We start from the raw sequence: 20519 nt of genomic DNA, 5'->3' as shown, positions 1-20519 counted from the left end.
CCTTTGTGTAAAACTTTTGCTGAAGTCTCAGTCTTACCAAGCAACTCCTTTAGTTTTGCATGTGCTTTGTTTGGGAGTGGGAGATTTCTATTTGCTGCTATTGATATTCTTCATGAAAGCTCGTTTACTCACATGTTGGTGATTCTTGACCCTGGACTTCTCATGGCATTGGAGAGTCTCTGGAGACTTTCTAACAATACGTTCAGTTGTCTGTGTGGTGACTCCAAAGACAGGAATGGGGCAGTTGCCTCTGGTCATCACTGCAAACTGGGTACTGAGAAGGTATGAAAAATTCAGAGTGGATCTACTGTGGGTGTCCAGCCAGATTCCTGATATGAACTTGAGATTTTTCCTGACAACCATATTTGTCACCTCCCAGTTTTGAGCATATCTGAATCCACTTCCACTGGGAGTATGCTTGGTGCTGTGTTTTAGGCTTTGGGTGGCCCATTTGTAGGATTTCCTAGAAATTTCTAGGCCATGAAAGGTAACATACGTTCTGTTTTTCTAGAACTGCATGGCACATCTGAGGATCAAGAGAGGAGAAGCAGGCTTGAGATGTATTACATCTTCCTTTATAACTCAGGAAATGTATAATACAGACAGAAAACCACAAATCTGTGTCTACAGTACCTCCATTTTATAACAGTTACCCAAAGCAAAATTTAAAACAGGCCCAGAGTCCTTTCTCTCCTTCACACTCACAATGGTGGGAATTAGGAAGACATATGGGCAGCCAAATGTACCTTAACAATTTTCAGAAAAGAAGAATTCCACTTCCAAATGACTGATAAACTACTATGTTCATTCCTTATATTTGCAGTAACAAAGTCCCATAGACATGATCACTTAAAATAACAGAAATTATTGTTTCACAGTTCCAAAAACTAGAAGTCCAAAATTGAGGTGTGGGTATGCCAGACTTTTCTGAGGTTTATAAAGTCATGTGCTTCTTTGTCCTACATTATGGTGATTTCTGGAAATCTTTGTTATTTGTTGGGTTATAGTCACTTCAGTCTATGCTTCTACATTCTGTTTACCTAATGTGTATTTATGTCCAACTTTCTCTCTTTTAAGGATGCTTTTATGACCCATATAATTATGATCTTAGTCAAGAATGATCTCCTCTTCTTTTCATTACATATTCATAAGACCACTTTTTACAGATTCCATGGCCTATGATTTTAAAATATCTCTTGGGTGGGGGGGGGCAGAATTTAACCACTAACAACTACCCATTATGGATTTTTAAAAAGATGAATGTGACTTGTCATGAATGTGAGCTTATATAGCTACTGGGGTATGGGATAGGTTTATGAAGAATATGTCCTATGATTTCTCCTTTAATAGATAATACTGATGCTAAGTATAACCCTTCCTGAATCAAGTACCTTCTCATTGTTGGGACAAAATACCTGACAAAAGTAAGGGTAGAGAGGAAAGGTCCATTCTAGCTTTTAAGTTCTAAAGGGTAGAGTCCATCAGGTCAGGGAAGCAATGAGGCAACTTGTCCTACTCAGCTCATAGTGACAAAGCAGAGAGTGATGAATGCTGCTACTCAGCCAGCTCGCTCCTTTTTACGTTGTCTAGGACCCCAGCCCATGGAATAATGCCTCTCATAGTTAAGCTATGTCTTTAGACCTCCATTAACCTAGACAAGATACTTCACACACACACACACGCAAGAGGCTAACCTAATCTACCTAAACCCTCATGGGTGATCCTAGGTCCTGACTAGTTGCCGATTAACAAAGGACACCTCATCAGAATAAGTCAAAGGGATTCCAATCTCTGTGAAACACAAAAATATTGTGGAGCACATAGCAGGACCTGGGAGGAAGAGCAAAGGGCAGTTAATAGAGAACAAGCCCCCATCCTACAAGAATCCCAGACAAAGAGCACGAATAATGATACACAAAGGCTGATTATGAGTCACAGTGCTAAGCCCAAGCCTTTGCATGGCAAGGCTAGGTGGCTACCCCAACAGAGGCCAGTGCCACAGCAAGGACTAGAGAGGACTCGAAGTGCTAGGAAAGGAAGAAACATGTCATTTCAGTTGACATTCCCCCTTCGTCACAGCAGCATGACATACAGGAAATCGTTGCTTCTTATGCAGCCCCTGACTCATTTTAGAGACAAGTTTGCACAGAGTCTTAAAGGGTCTTTGTTTCATCCCCCAACCTCTTCAAACCTCTCTGATGCTATCAGACTCAGTCCCTGAATGAAGGTTGTTGCTCCAACTCCCTTCAAAGAGTTGATGCGTCAAGAAATGGAAGTGTTATGAGGAACAGAAGGTCATTTTTAGAACATTTTGTTTTTACTTCAGGTGGGAGAACAGAGCACATGATTTATTTTTAAAAGCCTGAACTGAAATATATTTTCCTTAATTTAAGAATAGCCAGCAGTAAATAAAATATTTTTTCTAAAAAGATGAAAACATAAAGAAATGGAATAGATATCTAAAGAAAGAAAAGATAAATAATGAAGAAACAGGAAATGAAATGACTGAAGTTATAATTACAATAGTTTAAAAGATATCAGAGACCACATTTTGAACTGATAATTCTGCAGCTGTCTTTTGTTTAGCTTCTTGTTTGTTTTAAATCAAGAATGTAGCTATTTTTGTTTGAAGACAGTATTTGTTCAATTGTTTTGTTTTTTTAAAATTATATCTGTGGGGCTGGAGAGATGGCTTAGCGGTTGAGCACTTGCCTGTGAAGCCTAAGGACCCCGGTTCAAGGCTCGGTTCCCCAGGTCCCACATTAGCCAGATGCACAAGGGGGCGCACACGTCTGGAGTTCGTTTGCAGAGGCTGGAAGCCCTGGTGCGCCCATTCTCTCTCTCTCTCTCCATCTGTCTTTCTCTCTGTGTCTGTCGCTCTCAAATAAATAAATAAATAAAATTTAAAGAAAAAATTATATCTGTGAATTTTAGATGACACACATATAGTGGAGTTTAATCAGACCTCAGCATTTTCCCTATTTTCTTATAACTACCCAAGTTATAGTTCTACTCTTTTAACAAGACTGGTCATTTGAGTTTGTGGACTCTTGCTCTTAAGGATTTTTGGGTTTGTTTTGGTTTGGTTTTGGCTTTGGTTTGTTTTGCTTTTGAAACAGGGTCTTACGTAGCTCAAACTGCTCTCCAGCTCCCTGTGTTTGAGCTGGGAATTGCCTTGAACTTCTGATCGTCCAGCTACCATCTCTCACACAGGCATGCGTCACCATCCTGGTTCCAAAGGATGATTTTAAGCTAAAATTAGGGCATGGAGAGATTTCTCAGTGGTTAAAGTCACTTGTTTGCAAACCCTGATGGCCCAGGGTTGATTCTCCATTACCCAGGTAAAGCTAGATGCACAAAGTGGTACATATGTCTAGAGAACATTTACAGTGGCAAGAGGCCCTACTGCACCCATACCCACTATCTGTCTGTCTCTCTCTGTGTCAAATAAATTAAGTAAATAAATAAATAAAATATTAAAGTGCAGATCATGGCTGCTTAATATTGAGGAATGAGATTAAAAAATAAAGCTCTAGAAAATGACTTCTTATAGGCATTTTCCTTCATATATTATTAGTGTATCTCGGCTGGCATGATATGTAAGGAGGTTTCCTTTGTTTTAACCTTTAAAGAAAGTAACTTAGACAAAGCCAATTGAGTTCTACTTTCTTCAGCCTTTTTGTGCTTATAAACCAACTCCTTTGCTTAAGCCTTCAAAATGCCTATTAAGTTTTATAGAAAGTGTTGTTGCCAATTCTAGACTCAACAAAAGGCCAATTATATCCCTAAATTTGTTGTTATACTTGACTTTTGACAAATATATAATAAAACTTGTAGGAGTACAATATTACTCTTAGGAAGGGAAATTAATATGAAGGATAAGCATCAGAGAGATAAAAAGAGATCAGTAATATAGCCAGTAGCCAGTAATGAAAAAAATAATGACATTTATATAACCATAAACATCGTTAGAACAATAACATGCATGAAAAATGCTTACTGTTTATATAGCATGTGTTAGATAAGTATTCAACTGGTTCTGTCTCCTCAAATGATGAAAAGGAATAATAAAGATTTTAGGACACTATCAGTAAAAAGATTTCCTGAAAATTGGTAATGTTTTGAATTTGATATTTGAGAACTTTTGAAATTTGAATTTGAAGTCTGAGACCTGCTCTGATTTGAAAAAATGAAAAAAATGCCTCTAATATCTGAAGGGTATTTGCACAGTAGCAACTCGGCAACATAACTGTATTAAAAATCCTTTTGATAAGAACAGATGTTTTGTGATCACCATTGAAGTATATGAAAAATGAGCACCAAAGTAGCTCATTTGGGAGAGCATTAGACTGAAATATGTGAAAATGAAAGATACTAATATTGTGCTGAATGACATCAATGGACTTCAGTGTATCTTTTGCTGTACATACATATTTAACATGAACTTGGAATGAGTGATCTCCTTGAAACACTGTTTTGTAAAATCAAGGTATGGTATTTAGATTTTAGATCCCTCACTTTCTTAAGTCTTTCTGTTAACTGCCCTGACTAGAGACTGAAACTTTATGTCATACCATAAGCAAGCAGAATTCCACTCCACTTGCAAGACTTCCTACAGAAATGTTTTAGGTCTTCAATACATTAAATTGCAAGACTCTGAGACATAGCATTGGCTAGCATTGTTGACTTGAGGGCTATGTTATGAAAGCTAAATTAATATGTTAAGTATGAAAATATAAATTTATCTCAACTATAGTCAACAGAGAGTCACTTTATTATTTGACTGTCAGGCTTGAATTCATTTAAAGTATAAGGCAATTGTTCAATCCCATCAGTACTGTGTGGTATATAAAGATATGCTTGTCAACCCAACTAAGCAAGGAAACTGCTGAGGATGGGCTGAGGCACTGATTTAGAAAGCGGTAAGCTTCAAAGTAAATAGCTTCAACTGAATGTTTAAAAACATGCATTGTTTTCTATGTCAGAATAAGCAGCTGGAAAATATGAGTTAGTATTAGACAAGAATGCACCTAGACCTCAACTGGTAATGAACACACTGTGAAAGAAATAGAGCGTTTAAACACTGCTATGAAGGTTTTTGTAATCATTAAAAGAATCTGGATGCATGCTCCTGAACCCAAAAATAAAAGATAATTGTTGAAAGATGGGTTCTATCACAATGATAGAGTCGCAATTTTTTTGAGTCAGTGTCTCTACTGTTAGCTAGTTAATCAACCCTACGACCTCTCCATCTGACTAGAACAGAAGGACATAGAAGTTTGGTAAGCTCAGGGCATCACTAGACATGTGTGATTTAAAGAACTGCTCTCCTTAAACTCTGGTATTTTGTCTCAGAATCAACTTTTCTCCTTCACATGGGGTTACAATGTTTCCTCCTCTATGTATCTAGTTTTCAATGCTTCTTTTTTCATATAATGCCAAGGTATCTTATGGTTCTCTTAGAAAATAAACTCCACCATCCATACTCAGATGGAAGGTATATCTAATAAATCTGGAAAGCGATCTACATCCCTGGGAAATTTGAGAAACTTTACCAGGTATTGGCTGCAACTATGTGCATACCTTAAAGACAATCCGTCACCCTATGAGGCTTAGAAAGGGTGCTGAAGGTATTAACTTGACTTGCTTCAAAATACTGAATTTATTCCATTTGTTGAAATCCATATTTTCTCGTGGTAATGAAGTGAATAGTGCAACGAACCACATGCCTGTTCTTTGGAAAGAATATTTACAGCAGAAATTAACGAACAGGAAAAATATCCATGAGATGCCGGAGTAAAGTTGACAAGCTGAAAGATTTTACAAATGCTCTGTGAGGTTTTACCTTATTCACAAGACCAGAGCAAAGGCCTGCCTAAACATGAGAAAACAATAAGTCATTTGGTGACAAATATACCATCTCCATTGTAATCTTTAAAATCTATTATGATGTCTTGTTAATATGTTCATAAAAGGTAAATTGTTCTCATCCTGACCTTCTGTTTTATTGTTTCTCCTCAGCTTTTACTACAGAATTGCATTACTTCTATGGAAATTTTAAACTTCCTGTTTGTATTTCTAGAGCCTTGAAGGGCATGGACGTTGGCCAGTTTAAGCTTTATTAGGTTAGCTGCAGAAAGAACAGTTTTGGCAACACTTTTTTTTTTTTTTTATACTGCTGCAGTTTCCTAAATGAAAGTCTGTCTACTAGAAGTAAATTGTATATCACTACTTTAGTGGTAAATTCTCCAATCTCTGATTTTCTGCTTTGAAGTGTTTTGAGTGTGCTCAGTGTCTACCACTGTCTTCCTAGAGCTGGTTGTCAGGTGAGCTGTGAGAGCAGCACTCATGTTTAGGTCAGTACAGTGACTTACTGATGCATCCACAACCACACAGAAAATACAAGTAGCCCCACTAAGGAGGATACTCAATGGATTGAGGGATAATGGGAAAAGGATATAAGAGTATAACCAGATGGAAATATAACCAGCACCTGAAGGGTTTATACAATTAAATTCATAGTCAATAAAAATAAACAAATTAATAACAAAAGTAAAATTTGTAGGCAATGTCAGAGAGCCATCTCCTCCTTGCAAAAAACTGAGTCAATTTAATTTAGGTCACTTTTGAAGAACATAAATGGCTATAGCTAAACAAATATAAACTTGAACTATCTGGGAGAAGGAGTGTAAGCCAAAAAGAGAGGGAAGGGCACATGAGGGGTTCAGGGGGAAGAATGACTGAAGACAAACTCTAATGGCACATATATATGAAAATGCCATAAGGAAATTCATTATTCTGTATGTTAACCTAAAAAGCTCATTTAAAATACTTTTATAACAAAAAAAAACAATTCCTAAAAGCAAGATCAACATATATTAATTAACAATATTCATAAAATATGAATAAGTAATAAGAAGATATTAACATGAATCTAATAATTCCCACAAATGTAAATGTCTGTTTGAAATACTAGTGGATAGTAATGGAAAAAGTTAGGTAATGTTGCTTGATGACAAATGTGTTATAGCTGCCACCTTTTGTAGAAATTACAGGGCAGAATTGAGTCCTTTGCCTGCTAGGGTCTATAATTTTTTACTTTAACCAATATTAAACACACCCTGATGCCACCTTATAAGCCAGAATGTCACTTTATTAATTTCCAACAGAGCACTGAAAATGGAAAATTCTAATGATCAAAGCCTTCATAACCAATAATGCTCCCCTGAAGCCTGTACTTACAACAGCGTAGATGGCAACAAGAATGATGGGAAGCTAGCTCAGAGACAGGGCACTTACCTAAGATGAATAAGCCCCTAAGTTCAATTCTGAGCACCGAACCTCAAAATAGACAGCAATAACAGGAGTTGAATGCCTTTGAAGACTTTTTTTTTTTTTTTTAGCAAAATTAAATGTGTGTCTGTGGTGGTCAGATTGTAGTTTTCTGGTCACTTGTTTGGAAGATGACAGGATAAGTACTGGATGACATTTATAGGGCTATTTTTTCAATTTGTATACTATTTTCACTTGTCCTAATAGATTTCCACTTTATTTACTTAAAATGTCACTATACATCTCATGAACAAAAACATAAAATCTTGGCACCACAGAGCTTTTCTCTGAGTGTTGAAAATTTGCTGATTAAGTATGGTATGTAGTATTTTGAGTGGTTTAAAATTAACACTAACAATATGACTGGGAATGTAGCTCAGTTGGTAGAGTGCTTGCCTAGCATTAAATATGAGCTCTAACATTGCAAAAACCAGGCAAGGGGGTGACTACCTGCCTAGCACTGTGATGTGGAAACAGGAGGATTAGTAGTTCAAGGCCATCCTTGGCTATGTAGTAAGTTTGAAATCAGGCTGCGATACATAAGGCTCTGTCTCAAAATAATAACAAAACAAGAGACAAAACAGAGAAGGGTCAAGAGGCAGATAATAATGAAGATGTCACTGACTACTGTTTCAGGTAGCCTGGTCCAGAAAGACCTCTCTGAAAGGGACATTGGATCACATTCTGATTTAAACGAAAGATAGGGAAAGTATTCATTAGGGGTAACAGAGCTCCATGCTGAGTAAATTGCAATGAAACTGTCCTGAAATGTTGTACACATCGCTGGGTTATTTAAGGAAAAGGAAGAAAGCCATTGCATCTGGAACAGAGTGAGTAAAGCGAGAGGGGTATCAGATGTGATGGGTCATGGTGAGAAATGTGGAATCTATTATGACAAACAGGAAATGACTGGGGAGTTTGAAATTGTAGAGTGGCGTGAACTTTGCATGGTTTAAGGAATTTTTGCAAATACTGTAAATAAGGAGAACTAGCAGACAGTGTTCCAATGGCTCTCAATAATTTCTGCCTGCTGATATGAGTACTTTCATGCACTCCCCTCCCCTTGAGTAGGGCTGTGACTTGCATTTTAGCCAGGAGAATTCTGCAAAGGTGATGGAATGTTGCTTCTGTGACTATGTTATGCAAGACTGTAACTGTTGCCATGCTTTGACTTATTAGGAAGCTGTGTAGGAGAAGTTAGCATAGCGAAAAATTGAGGTGTAGCCTTTGGCCAACAGCCAACAAGGATTGAAGACCTCAGTTGAATCACTTATCAGGAACTGATCTTACCTACAGTAAACACATGGGCTTGGAAGTGAATCTTTCCCAGACATGGTTTCAGATAAGAACATAGCCTTGGATCATACCTTGATTAAAGTCATCAAGGGAATGCTGCAGCAAAAGACCCAAAGAATCATCTCCAAACTTTTGATTCACGCAAACCATGAAATAATACAAGTGTACTGCCTCAACCAAAATTGTAATTTTTTTGCATTAATTCACAATGAGCAATAAGGACAAAAGTTGGAAGTGCTGTTAGGAAGCTCAAACCATAACCAAAGTGAGAGGCACCAATTACCCAAAGACAGAGTCTAGTGCTGACTATGCTGGAAAGTAGATGGGTTATAAGTGCACAGCTCATAGTTCTACCATTATATTGAATGTGGACTATGTCAGAAAGAGAGGAGTCCTGCATAGTGACCAGCTTTGGGCCAGGGCATCTCTAGTTACTGTTTGCTAGCTCACAGAAGACAAACAGAGAAGCAGAGATTTTGTCAGCTGTTTTGTCTTTCTTTATGGAATAATTTATTGGGAGAAAAGGATACAGGTTAGAAAGATGTGTTCTATATTACATGTACCAAATTTGAGATGTCCACTAAGCATTTTCAAGTAGATAGTATATCTGGAATTCAAAGGGGAGTACATGTTGGAGATACAAGTTTGGAACTCACTTGACCTGTTCTCCCCTTTTCTCTGCAAGAAAGAGCAAGATCGCTCAGCCCAGGAGAGACGTGGATAATTTAAGTTGCCAAGGGTGAAGTAGAATCACTAGTTACAAAGAAGCCCTCAGATTCCATTGTGGAGGTTCACTAGCTCCTTCCAGAGACTCCAAGTATTGGAAATGAAGACAAATATACAAGTACAGGGTTAGAAATTTGGTTGTAACATAGCTTTTTTTAAAATTTAAGAAAATATATAAATAGTAATAGATACATAAAAAGTTTGTCTCTGGTGTCACTTTATAAGGAGGAGGCAGGGAAGTGGAAGACACAGAATGGCATTAGCCATGAGCCCAGTAATTGTTTGCCAGTTCTTGAACCAATAGGGTATGAGCCAGGAGCGGGTCTGTGGAGAGAACAAAATGGGAATTAAGTCTAAGGTTAAAGAGGTTGGAAGTCTTAGTTCAGGAAAGAGTGTGAACCAGAGATGTTAAAGGCTGTTGGTCCAATCTCTTTCCCATAATTTTTATTGTCACATGGGAGTGACATTCTGGGGTTTACTTACTGATACCAGTACCAAGAGCTTTCCCTGGGGAGTGTTACATTTCTCAGGCCAAAGTCACCAAGGGATGAGCTGATGACAAGTACATGTGAGCTGCTTTTCGTGCAGCCCTGGGACACGTTGCTAGTCTCGTGAAGCAATATTGCCTGACTTTCCGCATCTTCACATATGTCTGAAGTTTCCATGTCCCTTGCAGGGAATGTTGTATGGTGCTTTTGAAAACTAAAAGCCTGTCAATGATTTTGTTTACTTTCATGTGGGTTCCTGAGTCACCACGCATGTGAGCACCCATCTGCAGGAATGCTTTTATGGAAACATACTAACTCCTTGTATTTTTCTTATAATGACCCATTAGGAACTTGGGGACTTTTTGTTTTGTCTTTGTTTTTTATGTGCTCTGGAGTCACACCCAAGACTTTGTGTGTGCTAGGCAAGCACTCTACGCATTAGAGCTGTTATTTATTTTGCATGTGTATGTGTGTGAGTTGTGCATGTGCGTATGTATGCGGGTGAATGCACGCAGATGCCGGTGATCCATGTATCCATGTATGGTGGACTCTTCAGCTGCTCTTCACCTTTTTTTTTTTTTTTTTTTTGAGAGAGGGTTTCTCACTGATGCAGTGGGATTAGCTAGCTAGCAAGCTTCAGGCATCCCCTGTCTCTGCTTCCCCAGCACTGGAATGATAGGAGCTCAGTGCCACAAAGGGGATTTACCTCCTGATGTACAGCAAGCAAGCCTTTTACTAACAGATCATCTCCCCAGAGGTTCAGCAAGCTGATACCAAACCATGAAGGGATAGTGCCGATGAGGACGTGGGTTTGGAGATGGGAAAAGAAGCTGCTATTTGCAGTCATTACCTACCTAAAGTAGAGCCTCATAGGACTGTATGACATCGTTTCTGTAGTCAGGGTCTCATTGTGGAAATAGGCAATACTGAAGAAGACATGTTTTCCAGAGGTATGCAGGACTCTGTCACCATTCCTATCTGCTTCTCAGCCATGCCTAATGAGGACATGGCATGGTCTATGGCACTCAGAAGAGGGACAGTCATGATGTGAGGCAAACTAGGACCTTTAATGGAGAAGCTGTCCCACTCAGAGGTGACCATGCAGAGAGGTGAGGAATCTAGGCACATCAGTATCCCAGGAGTAAGGCTGTGATTTGCATAAAAGATGGAAAATAGCAGGCATGTGTCTCCTTCTCCTTCGTGTTGCCTATGTGAGATTTACCAACATGAAAATGTGATACTACAGAATGTGGAAGTCACACTCACTTACACATTAACCCTACTCTATCTTCTTCAGAGAAGCTTTAGTATGTCTGGGGGTAACCCAAGGTCAATATTTCTACTGGCAGTTAGACTCGGAAGACTTGTAGACAGAGAGTGTTAAATTGGCTTGGGCTGGGTTTGGGCCATTACAAAATCATACTCCAGGCAAATCTCAAAAAATGCATGAACAGCTGGGCATGGTGACACACGCCTTTAATCCCAGAGCTCAGGAGGCAGAGGTAGGAGGATCACTGTGAGTTCGAGGCCACCCTGAGACTCCATAGTGAATTCCAGGTCAGCCTGGGCTAGAATGAGACCCTACCTTGAAAAACCAAAAAAAAAAAAAAAAAAAAAGGAAAAAAGCATGGACTGTAAAGGCAACGGGCTCTGAGTCCAATAACGTGAGTGCAAGTGCATCTGTGTAAAGCCCTAGATTTGTACTCATCACTTTGACTCATCTCTGAAACAGGCATTAAAAATCTGGGGAGGATAAAAAGATGGGTATTTAAGACACAACACTGTAGCACTCAAAGAAATATATCACCTTCTCATGATTTCCCCGAGATATGAAACCAAAGCATAGGCTTTTCCATGCCTACCTTTGAAAACAAAAGAAAAAGAAATATTGAGTTTCAGTACCCTCCAGACCCTGCTTAACATAGATCATCTCATTTAATTTGAATACCACTTAACAAAACGGATATAGATATTACTATTTTCATTTTTAGGTAAGGAAACTGATGCTTGAAGAGATCCAACCATTCCCTCAGGATCACATACTTTGCCAGCTGCAAGGCCTGCATTCCCCCCGAGGGAGCAACTCCTGCCAAGTTGTCTTCTGTGTCAGGAACCCTATTCAGTGTCACACCAAGAGTACAGAAAGGCTGAATGGTGATGCCAGAATGTTTCTTTGTTTGGAGAAGCAGCTTCTCACTGACTGAGTTACTCTTCTTCCTTCAGTTTCCCAATGACGTGCCTAAAAGAAAAACGTGGAATCTCGAGAGCTCACAGCCAAGTAGCAATCAGGCCCGGGCATCTCTGTGTGGCTCAGGCCAGCTTTCGTATGAAAGTACATTCCAACTCGATTGTGGAGGCGCAGCAACACCCACTCCTTCTCACGTGGGTAGACAGGAGGGCAGCACCTCAGTCGGGGGAGACCCTATACCACAGAGCTTGGGCACGTAGCCAAGAACCCAGTAAGGATTCTTACTGTGCTTTATGAGATGACATCTGTTTCCGGAAAGGGAGCAGCATGCATGGCCCTTACATATGTCATTCCACAACCTCTGCAGAATGCTATCCCAAGGCCAGCTTTGAAGTTTGCTAGTTTCAGAGTCTGGCAAAGTCAGTAAAGGTGAGATACAGTGAAGGCTTAAGACTATCTGGATCTGGAGTTGTTAAGGGCCTGTGTTTGGAATTATTCAGTTCAGCCCCACATGATCTGTGCCTTTGCAAGCAATGCATCGGCTCATCTGTGTATCTTTTCTCTCTTTACTCAAAGAAATTGCTACTCTTTGAACTGGGTAGTGGTTACTTTTCTAAGATAGGATCTGTGGCCAGCTATTGCTAACAGTTATTTAGCAAAGGCAGTGGTTTTGAAAAAAAAAATTTATTTTTATTTATTTATTTGGGAAAGAGAAAGAGGGAGACAGAGGGAGAGAGAGAGACAGAGACAGAGAATGGGCATGCCAAGGCTGCTAGCCACTGCAAACAAACTCCAGATGCATGTGTCACCTTGTGCATCTGGATTACATGAGTCCTGGGGAATCAAAAGGAAGTCTTTTGGCTTTGCAGGCAAGTGCCATAACAACTAAGCAATTTCTCCAGCCTCAAAGACATTGGTTTTTAATATGTTGATGATAGATAATACTCATGGAAGTTATTATATCATTTATATTAATATCAAAACTATTTTCTCCATTACAGATTTTAGTAGCTCAGCTATCAGAAGATTATAAATTCAGTTCCTGGCTTACTTTCTGTCCACATAGACAGAAATAAAAGTATTTCCCAAATCCAAATGAAGATATAAAATTAGCTTGTTGATGACAACTTTAATTGGCTAATCAAATGTGCCAGGGTTCTGTAGACCAAAACAGACTTTATAAAAAGAAAATTCCTAGCTGGGCATGGTGGTGCACGCCTTTAATCCCAGCACTCGGGAGGCAGAGGTAGGAGGATTGCCATGAGTTCAAGGCCATCCTGAGACTACAGAGTTAATTCCAGGTCAGCCTGGACCAGAGTGAGACCCTACCTTGAAAAACCAAAAAAAAAAAAAAAAAAAAAAAATTCTAGCTAAAACATTGTCATAACCCTTTAAAACGATCAGAGTACAACAATTCACTAAAAAAAAAAAATACTGGGAACTCACACTGGCCAACATGTATAAAAGAAGAGAGTGGAGTTTCAAAGGGGAAAGTGGTGGGGGGTTGAGGAAATTACCATGGGATATTGTTTACAATTATGGAAGTTTTCAATAAAAATATTAAAAATAAAAAACAAGCTCCTAGGATGGAAAGACGGCTTTTTTTAGCATTTGCCTGCAAAGCCAAAAGGATCCTAGTTTGATTCCCCAGGACCCACGTAAGCCAGATGTACAAGGGGGGACATGTGTCTGGAGTTTGTTTGCAGTGGCTAGAGATGCTGGTATGCCCAATTCTCTCTCTATCTATCTGCCTCTTTCTCTCTTTGTCTGTCTGTTGATCTCAAATAAGTAAATAAACAAACAAGAAGGAAATCCTAAAAACCTATGGCAAGATGGATGGACCCCAAGGAATCACCAAGCAATATAAGCCTGATACAGAAGGACACAAACCTCACCCTCCCACATTCACCAGGTACCTCAAAGTCACATGCATGGAACTGAAGAGCATTTGATGGTTGCTAGGCAGGGAAGATGGGAAAAGTGATACACATGAAATAGCAAACACCAGAGATCTGTCCAGCATTCCTTCAGTTAATGACACTGTGTTACATGCTTAAAATTTTGTTAAGGGGAGGGGGCATGGCAGATGTTCTGCTAAGTGTTCTCATAACAATAAATTTTGAAAAAATAAAAATAAACAACAAGATTATGTAATATAATGTAATAAGAGGTTGGGTAGCACCCCCACAAAAAAATAAAATGAAAAGAAAGATGATTTAAGCTTATAGAAGGTAACAGTACAACTTCTGTATACCACCATCAAAATTCACCAGCCTCTAACTCCTTTCCTCTGGGGTTCTCTACTTCAGACTTTGAGTTACAGGTTCCTGGTAGAAATATTTTTGAGAAGTATACCATGGATGGTGTGTTTATAGCAAGTAGTACCTAGATGATATTAGCAGCTCCATTTTTACTGAATGAGTTAAAAATGCATGGCCAATATGTGGACGTTTTACCCCTTTACTAGAAAGAAGTCTACATTAATTACCTACTTTTCAAAAAGTTTTTTGTTTATTTATTTGAGAGTGACAGACAGAGAAAGATGGAGAGAGAGAGAGAGAGAGAGAGAGAGAGAGAGAGAGAGAGAGAATGGGAACGCCAGGGCCTCCAGCCATTGAAAATGAACTCCAGATGCATGCGGCCCCTTGTGCATATGGCTTACGTGGGTTCTGGGAAATAGAGCCTTGAATCAGGGTCCTTAGGCTTCATAGGCAAGTGCTTAACCACTAAGCAATCTCTCCAGGCCCAAATACCTACTTTGGTTGTAACATCTTATGTACTTAGTGATGTAAAAAAAAAAAGTGCAACCATATTACTATATTGTTCTGAAGGTTACAAATTTGAAATGCATTTTGGGTACCTAAAAATCAAGGTCTCAGGGCTGTTTTCTTCTGGAAACTCCAAAAAAAAAAAAAAAAAAGAATCAAATTTCTTGCTTCTTCCAGCTTCTAGCAGCTATTGGAATTTTAGGGCCCCACCTCCCCTTCATTCTCACAATTCCTACTATTAACTGATGCTCTTGCCTCTCTATCCTTTAAGGATTCTAGTGATGAGACTTGGCTAATCCAGGAAAAAAATTGTAATTCAAAATGCTGAATTTGATCAAACATGCCAAATCCCTGTAACCTTGTAAATTAACACATTCACAGGCTCTGGAAGGGGGCATTATTCAGCCTTTTACAAGATCCCTGTAATTCTGAAACTTGGGATTGAACGCACACATCACTGGTGCTGAGGCTAGGGACAGTAGAAGGTACCTGATCCTGTTGCCTTTGGAACTTACAGTCCGTTAGAAGCAAAGCTGATGAAATTATCCATGAAATCAGATTTGTCACAAGGCAATTTATGTGTTGTGTGACTTCAGTGTCTAGGCCATACATCTGGGGAGAAGAACAAGAATCTTTGTTGCAAACTTTCTATAACCTTACCTCCAAAACAGAACGCTGCATAAAGAAGTAGCTCACGTGGAATTCATAGTTCCTGATTTGTGGCCAGAGAGCCAGGGTGTAGTGGTGCATGCCTTTAATCTCAGCACTTAGGAGGCAGAGCTAGGAGGATCGCTGTGAGTTCAAGGCTACCCTGAGACTACACAGTGAATGCCAGGTCAGCCTGAGCTAGAGTGAGTCCCTACCTCACAAAACAAACAACAAAAAAATAGAAGTTGCTCACTTGGAATTCATAGTTCCTGAATGATTATAATTCATGACCAGAGAGCCATCAGAGACTCTCCCAGGGCTTAAAAACATAATGTGCCACTCACTTGTATAAGAAAAAATACCACAAAATAAATACAAGGCCCTACAATAAAGTCTGTTTGTGTACATACTATATGCATGTGTATGTCCTGTGTGCATGTATACAGAGACCAGAGGAGGTCATCAGCTGTCTTCAATCACCCTTCTGCTTAAACTCTTTGAGACAGAGTCTCTCAATGAACCTGTAGTTGCCATTTTTGATCAGAGTGGTTCAGCAGCTAGCCTCAACATCCGTACCCTTCAGCAATGGAATTGTATATGACTCAGATCTTCATGCTCGCAAAGCCAGCACTCTTACCTGCTGAGCCAGCTCTCCAGCCTGTAATCTCTCTCTGTCTCTCTTTCCTTTCCTTCCTTCTAGTCTCTCTTCCTTCTTTTCTTCCCATTTTCTTTCTTTCGTGTTAAAGAAAACACTCTTATCTAATTTACTGGAAGAAGTGCACTGGATAGGCCCTTAGGAGAACGACTTTTACAGATCTTGTCTTACCTATGGTAACAATTTAGATATGCTTTTAGAGCCACTTGCATTGAATAATTTTAAAAACTGACATTCCTTTGATATACATTATCAATGGAATAAATTTATTTTGAATGTTCTTATGAGACAATTCAGCCCCAATATTCCCAATTTACAGGAAACAAAACCACTTTTAATTATCCAAGTCAATTTATATTTATCATTTTATAGTACCTTAGGGTTTTACTAATGAAGTAAAGGAAAATTTATCAATAAACACATGAAAGTCATTATATATAACTCACAACTGATTGTGAATCTAGTCCAAGTAGAAAGAAAACTTTGCATTGGAAATACAGTACCTGGCTTGGCACATCATGGCAAGCAGTATGACATTGGTGACCTTTAGTGATGAGCCAATCCTCTCTGGTCCTTTGTGGACCCCTGTGTTCTGGCATGCCTCTGCTTTCATGAGAGGAAAGAAAGTGTGGGGTGTAGCTGAAGAGTAAATCCTCAAAGGAAGAAACCACTGAAAATGAATTTTGCTTGTAGTGAAATAGTCTCAGACATTAATAGCAATGAAGCAATCTCATTCCAGAACAGCAGTGGGGAACTCACCTCATAGTCATTTCTAAGGTTTTCCAATCTTCAGGCACGTTCTCACAAATCTGCCAAAAGAGATGACTTGCTCAGAAAGATAGTGAGAGACTGGATAGATGGCTCAGTTGACAAAGTGCTTGCCCTAAAAGCCCAAAGACCTGAGTTTTTAGTACATCCCTAACACTCATGTAAAACCTAGTGTGGTGGTATGTCTATAATCTCACAACAGAGCCCACATACATATGAATACATATGAATATGAACATGACACCACACCACACACACACACGCACACACGCACACACACACACACACACACAGAGAGAGAGAGAGAGAGAGAGAGAGAGAATTTAAAGGATCAATGTGCTGTGACAATGTACTGACTTTCTAATCTTCCTGCATATCTTCATACAAATTATTTTAAACAACTTACCCTGTCTAGCAAATGATCTATTTCTTCCTTTACTCTGTATGTGATATTCTGCTGCTAATATGGGCAGCAAGCAATTTTTCTGCGTATAGTTGTAGGAAAAACAAAGGGAGTTTTTTCATGTTAATGCCTATTTTTATACCTAATGGGTTTTTTTTTTAAGTTTCTTTTCTAAATTTTGATTTAAAATAAGACATTTTCAAATACATTTTTTTCTTATTAATACTCATTCTTCTTTCTTCCTCTTCTTCCATTTGTCAGTTTCTTGGTCTCTTTCTTTTTATCTTTTTTTGATTTATCTTTTTCTTAATGGATTAATTTGGTGTCCTCTTGCGTGTCCTTGTGAATTTCCAAGTATAATCAACAAACAGTAAGTCGTGTATTAGAATCTACTGATTTTTTTTTTCTGCATCAAAGTCATTTTGCACTGTTTTCTTTCTTTTTTTCCATTCAAGCCTCATGCTTTTTTTTTTTTTTTAGTAAACTTTTATTTCGTAAGATCTGGTCTTTTTCCATTTAACTCAGCTTTCTCCCTGATTTGCTTTTATATTATATAACTGTTACAAAATTAGTCATAGTTTAAAAAGTACCACAACTGTGACTCTCCTGATATTGAATTAGTATTTCAGTTTAACCACTCAGTAGAAATATCAATAGCCATGCAGTCAAGTGACAAAATTAAATTTATTATTTTTTCATCTGGTCAAGGCCTGGAAAGAATAGCTGATTTCACTACTCATTGGCCTGAGTTAATATTGATTTTCCATTTCCATGATAATGATTCCACAATCACACAGTATCAACTGAATTTCTACAATACAAAGCTCCTTGCCCTCTGAGCATGGAATTGATGAGTAACTCCCCTTACCTACACTTTGAAAACAGATGATAATTCTTTGGTCAAGAAAATTTTGAGATAACTTGTCCCCTTTTGGACTTATCAATAGAATTGAATAAAAAAATGCTTTGCTGAGAGATTTGCCAGACATTTTGAAAATGTGAGAAAAAAAGCTTCAGTACAGAAACCAATATTTACAAGTGTCATGGGAGAGATGGAGAGTTCAGGTCCTCAGGGGCCCTTTGAAAGGCAAAAAGAGGCACAGGTAGAGAGAGCCTGGGTCCTCAAAGATGTTTTCAACTTTTCAATGAAGCTCCATTTCTCTTTGGAATTTCTCTGTTCCTCTCCTTTATAAAATGTGGGATTACACTGGACTTACAGAATTGACCTAAACATCTAATGGAATCTCTACCTAATTGTCCCCTTCCTCCATAGTTTAACCAAAATATTAGTCTTACAAAGTTTCTTTCCATAGACATTTTGTCCCACCTGACATTATCCCAACCTCCATCACAAACCAAGTAGAAAAAAAAAAAAAAAAAACTTTACTTCCGATTCCCATGTTTCTGTGGCTTATAGAAAATTATTTTTCTACAAAAAAAACTTGTTTTGTTTTTTTCAGACATACATTACATCCATTAGTTCTAAAACTTAATACTAACAGCATCTAGCTGACATGGTCACTTGTCCCATCTTTGGCTGGCTGGCAGACTTAAACGTCTTTAGTAAGGGAGGGTTGCTGGAAATAGCACTCAGGTTGTTCCCACCTAGAAAGATAGTGATAGTAGCTGATTCAGAAGCAGAGGAGATTCCACTTAGTGTTATATTGAAATCATCGAGCTGTGATTACTCTTTTTGACATATTAAACATGGTAAAGTAATAAATTGTGCCTGTTTTTTTACATCTCTTTTTTTTTAATAACTTTACTTGTGGAATTTTTTGTTGTTGTTGTTCATTTATTTATTTATTTGAGAGTGACAGAGAGAGAAAGAGGCAGATAGAGAGAGATAAAGAATGGGTGCGCCAGGGCCTCCAGCCACAAAAAAATGAACTCCAGACACGCGCGCCCCCTTGTGCATCTGGCTAACATGGGACCTGGAGAATTGAGCCTTGAACCGGGATCCTTAGGCTTCACAGGCAAGCGCTTAACCACTAAGCCATCTCTCCAGCCCTTTTTTTTATATCTATCTTGATCCCTCCTTTACCCCGTGGAACGTTTAGTGCCTTAGCACTTGCTAGCTCTTCAATAACTCTGTGTTCAAGAGACTACTAATCACTGAACCTAAAGGTCAAAGTTTAATTCGTAGAGATCCTCTAATATGTCTTCCTAATTAAGCAAGTGAAGACACCAAGGAGTGGAGAGTCTATGTAACTTTCCCAATTTGTGAAGTGTGGGCAAAGCTAGAAAGATACCCAGGCTCAATGTCTCATAGGCCAGTTTTCTTTTTATTCTTGCAGAATAGATCACTGCATTTGTCATGTTGCTGAGAGGAAAAATGTCTGAAAAAATATAACTGCAAGTGTCTGCAGGTGTCAGACCATACAACAGTGATGACAAGTGTTAAAGAGAAACAGAAAGATAGACAGGAGTTGCCAAGAAAGAATTCCTTTGGTTGATGAATGAATGCAGAGAATTTTTGGACTACGATGGTCAAGAAAATGACAACCATAACCAGAATTCTTGAATTTATTGCTTTTTTCTTTTTTCAGCTTTGATGACTCTCCTTTAAAAAATCCTCCCTGACTTTTCAATCAAAACTTAGGAAAGATTCCACCCTTATTTATTCTCTCGACAGTGCTTTCAATATTTTTACTCTTTGCTCCCTACATACAGTTGCACATTTGTCAGTGGTAGAGCATGAAGGTAGCATGTTTGAAGTCCTGGAAGCAATCCCCAGCACCACAAAATGACACGTGTGTTTTATGAATTTCCTTGTTTGCGTGTTTAATGCACATCTCCTCCAGGAGAGCAAGGACTATGCCTTTTGTATTCCTCACTCAATATCCAGCACTTCATATAGTACCAAACACTTAGAAGACACACCACACCTACTCTGTCATTAGTTTGTTAAGTCATGTTCCAAGTGATGGCAGATAGAAAGTGACAAGGGCAAATGAAAATGGTGCCCCTTTGATGCTTTTATTCTACTGGGGGAAGAAAGAAATAAGCTATATGTATATAGGTAAAACAATGTGCATCTGAGGAATTTCGGGAGCCATGATTTTGAAGATATACTGCTTGTTTTATATTTAATAATGAAAAGCCTGACACAGACTTTTTCATGCTCTTGCTATTTACATACATCTCAGCTTCAGAAACATAAAGATATAAATAAAATGATATCTTAAAATGGATGAAATACAGCATATTGTATGTTCAATGATGACAAGTGTTAAAGTGAAATAGA

General features: G+C 38.6%; 1 long non-coding RNA gene across 1 annotated transcript; it reads right to left on the bottom strand.

The window, feature by feature from the left end:
- Positions 1–9480: 9480 nt before the first annotated feature.
- On the bottom strand, positions 9481–10744 carry LOC123458527. Its single transcript, XR_006635708.1, has 2 exons — positions 10697–10744; positions 9481–9678 (listed from the first exon to the last, which is right to left on the bottom strand). It is a non-coding gene; the product is annotated as an uncharacterized LOC123458527 (long non-coding RNA).
- Between the last annotated feature and the right edge of the window lie 9775 nt (positions 10745–20519).

The sequence above is a fragment of the Jaculus jaculus genome, chromosome 2 (genome assembly GCF_020740685.1).
Source record: "Jaculus jaculus isolate mJacJac1 chromosome 2, mJacJac1.mat.Y.cur, whole genome shotgun sequence".
NCBI lineage: Eukaryota > Metazoa > Chordata > Mammalia > Rodentia > Dipodidae > Jaculus > Jaculus jaculus.
The sequence above is the reverse complement of the archived record's forward strand: the minus strand, read 5'-3'. Positions and strand labels throughout refer to the sequence as shown.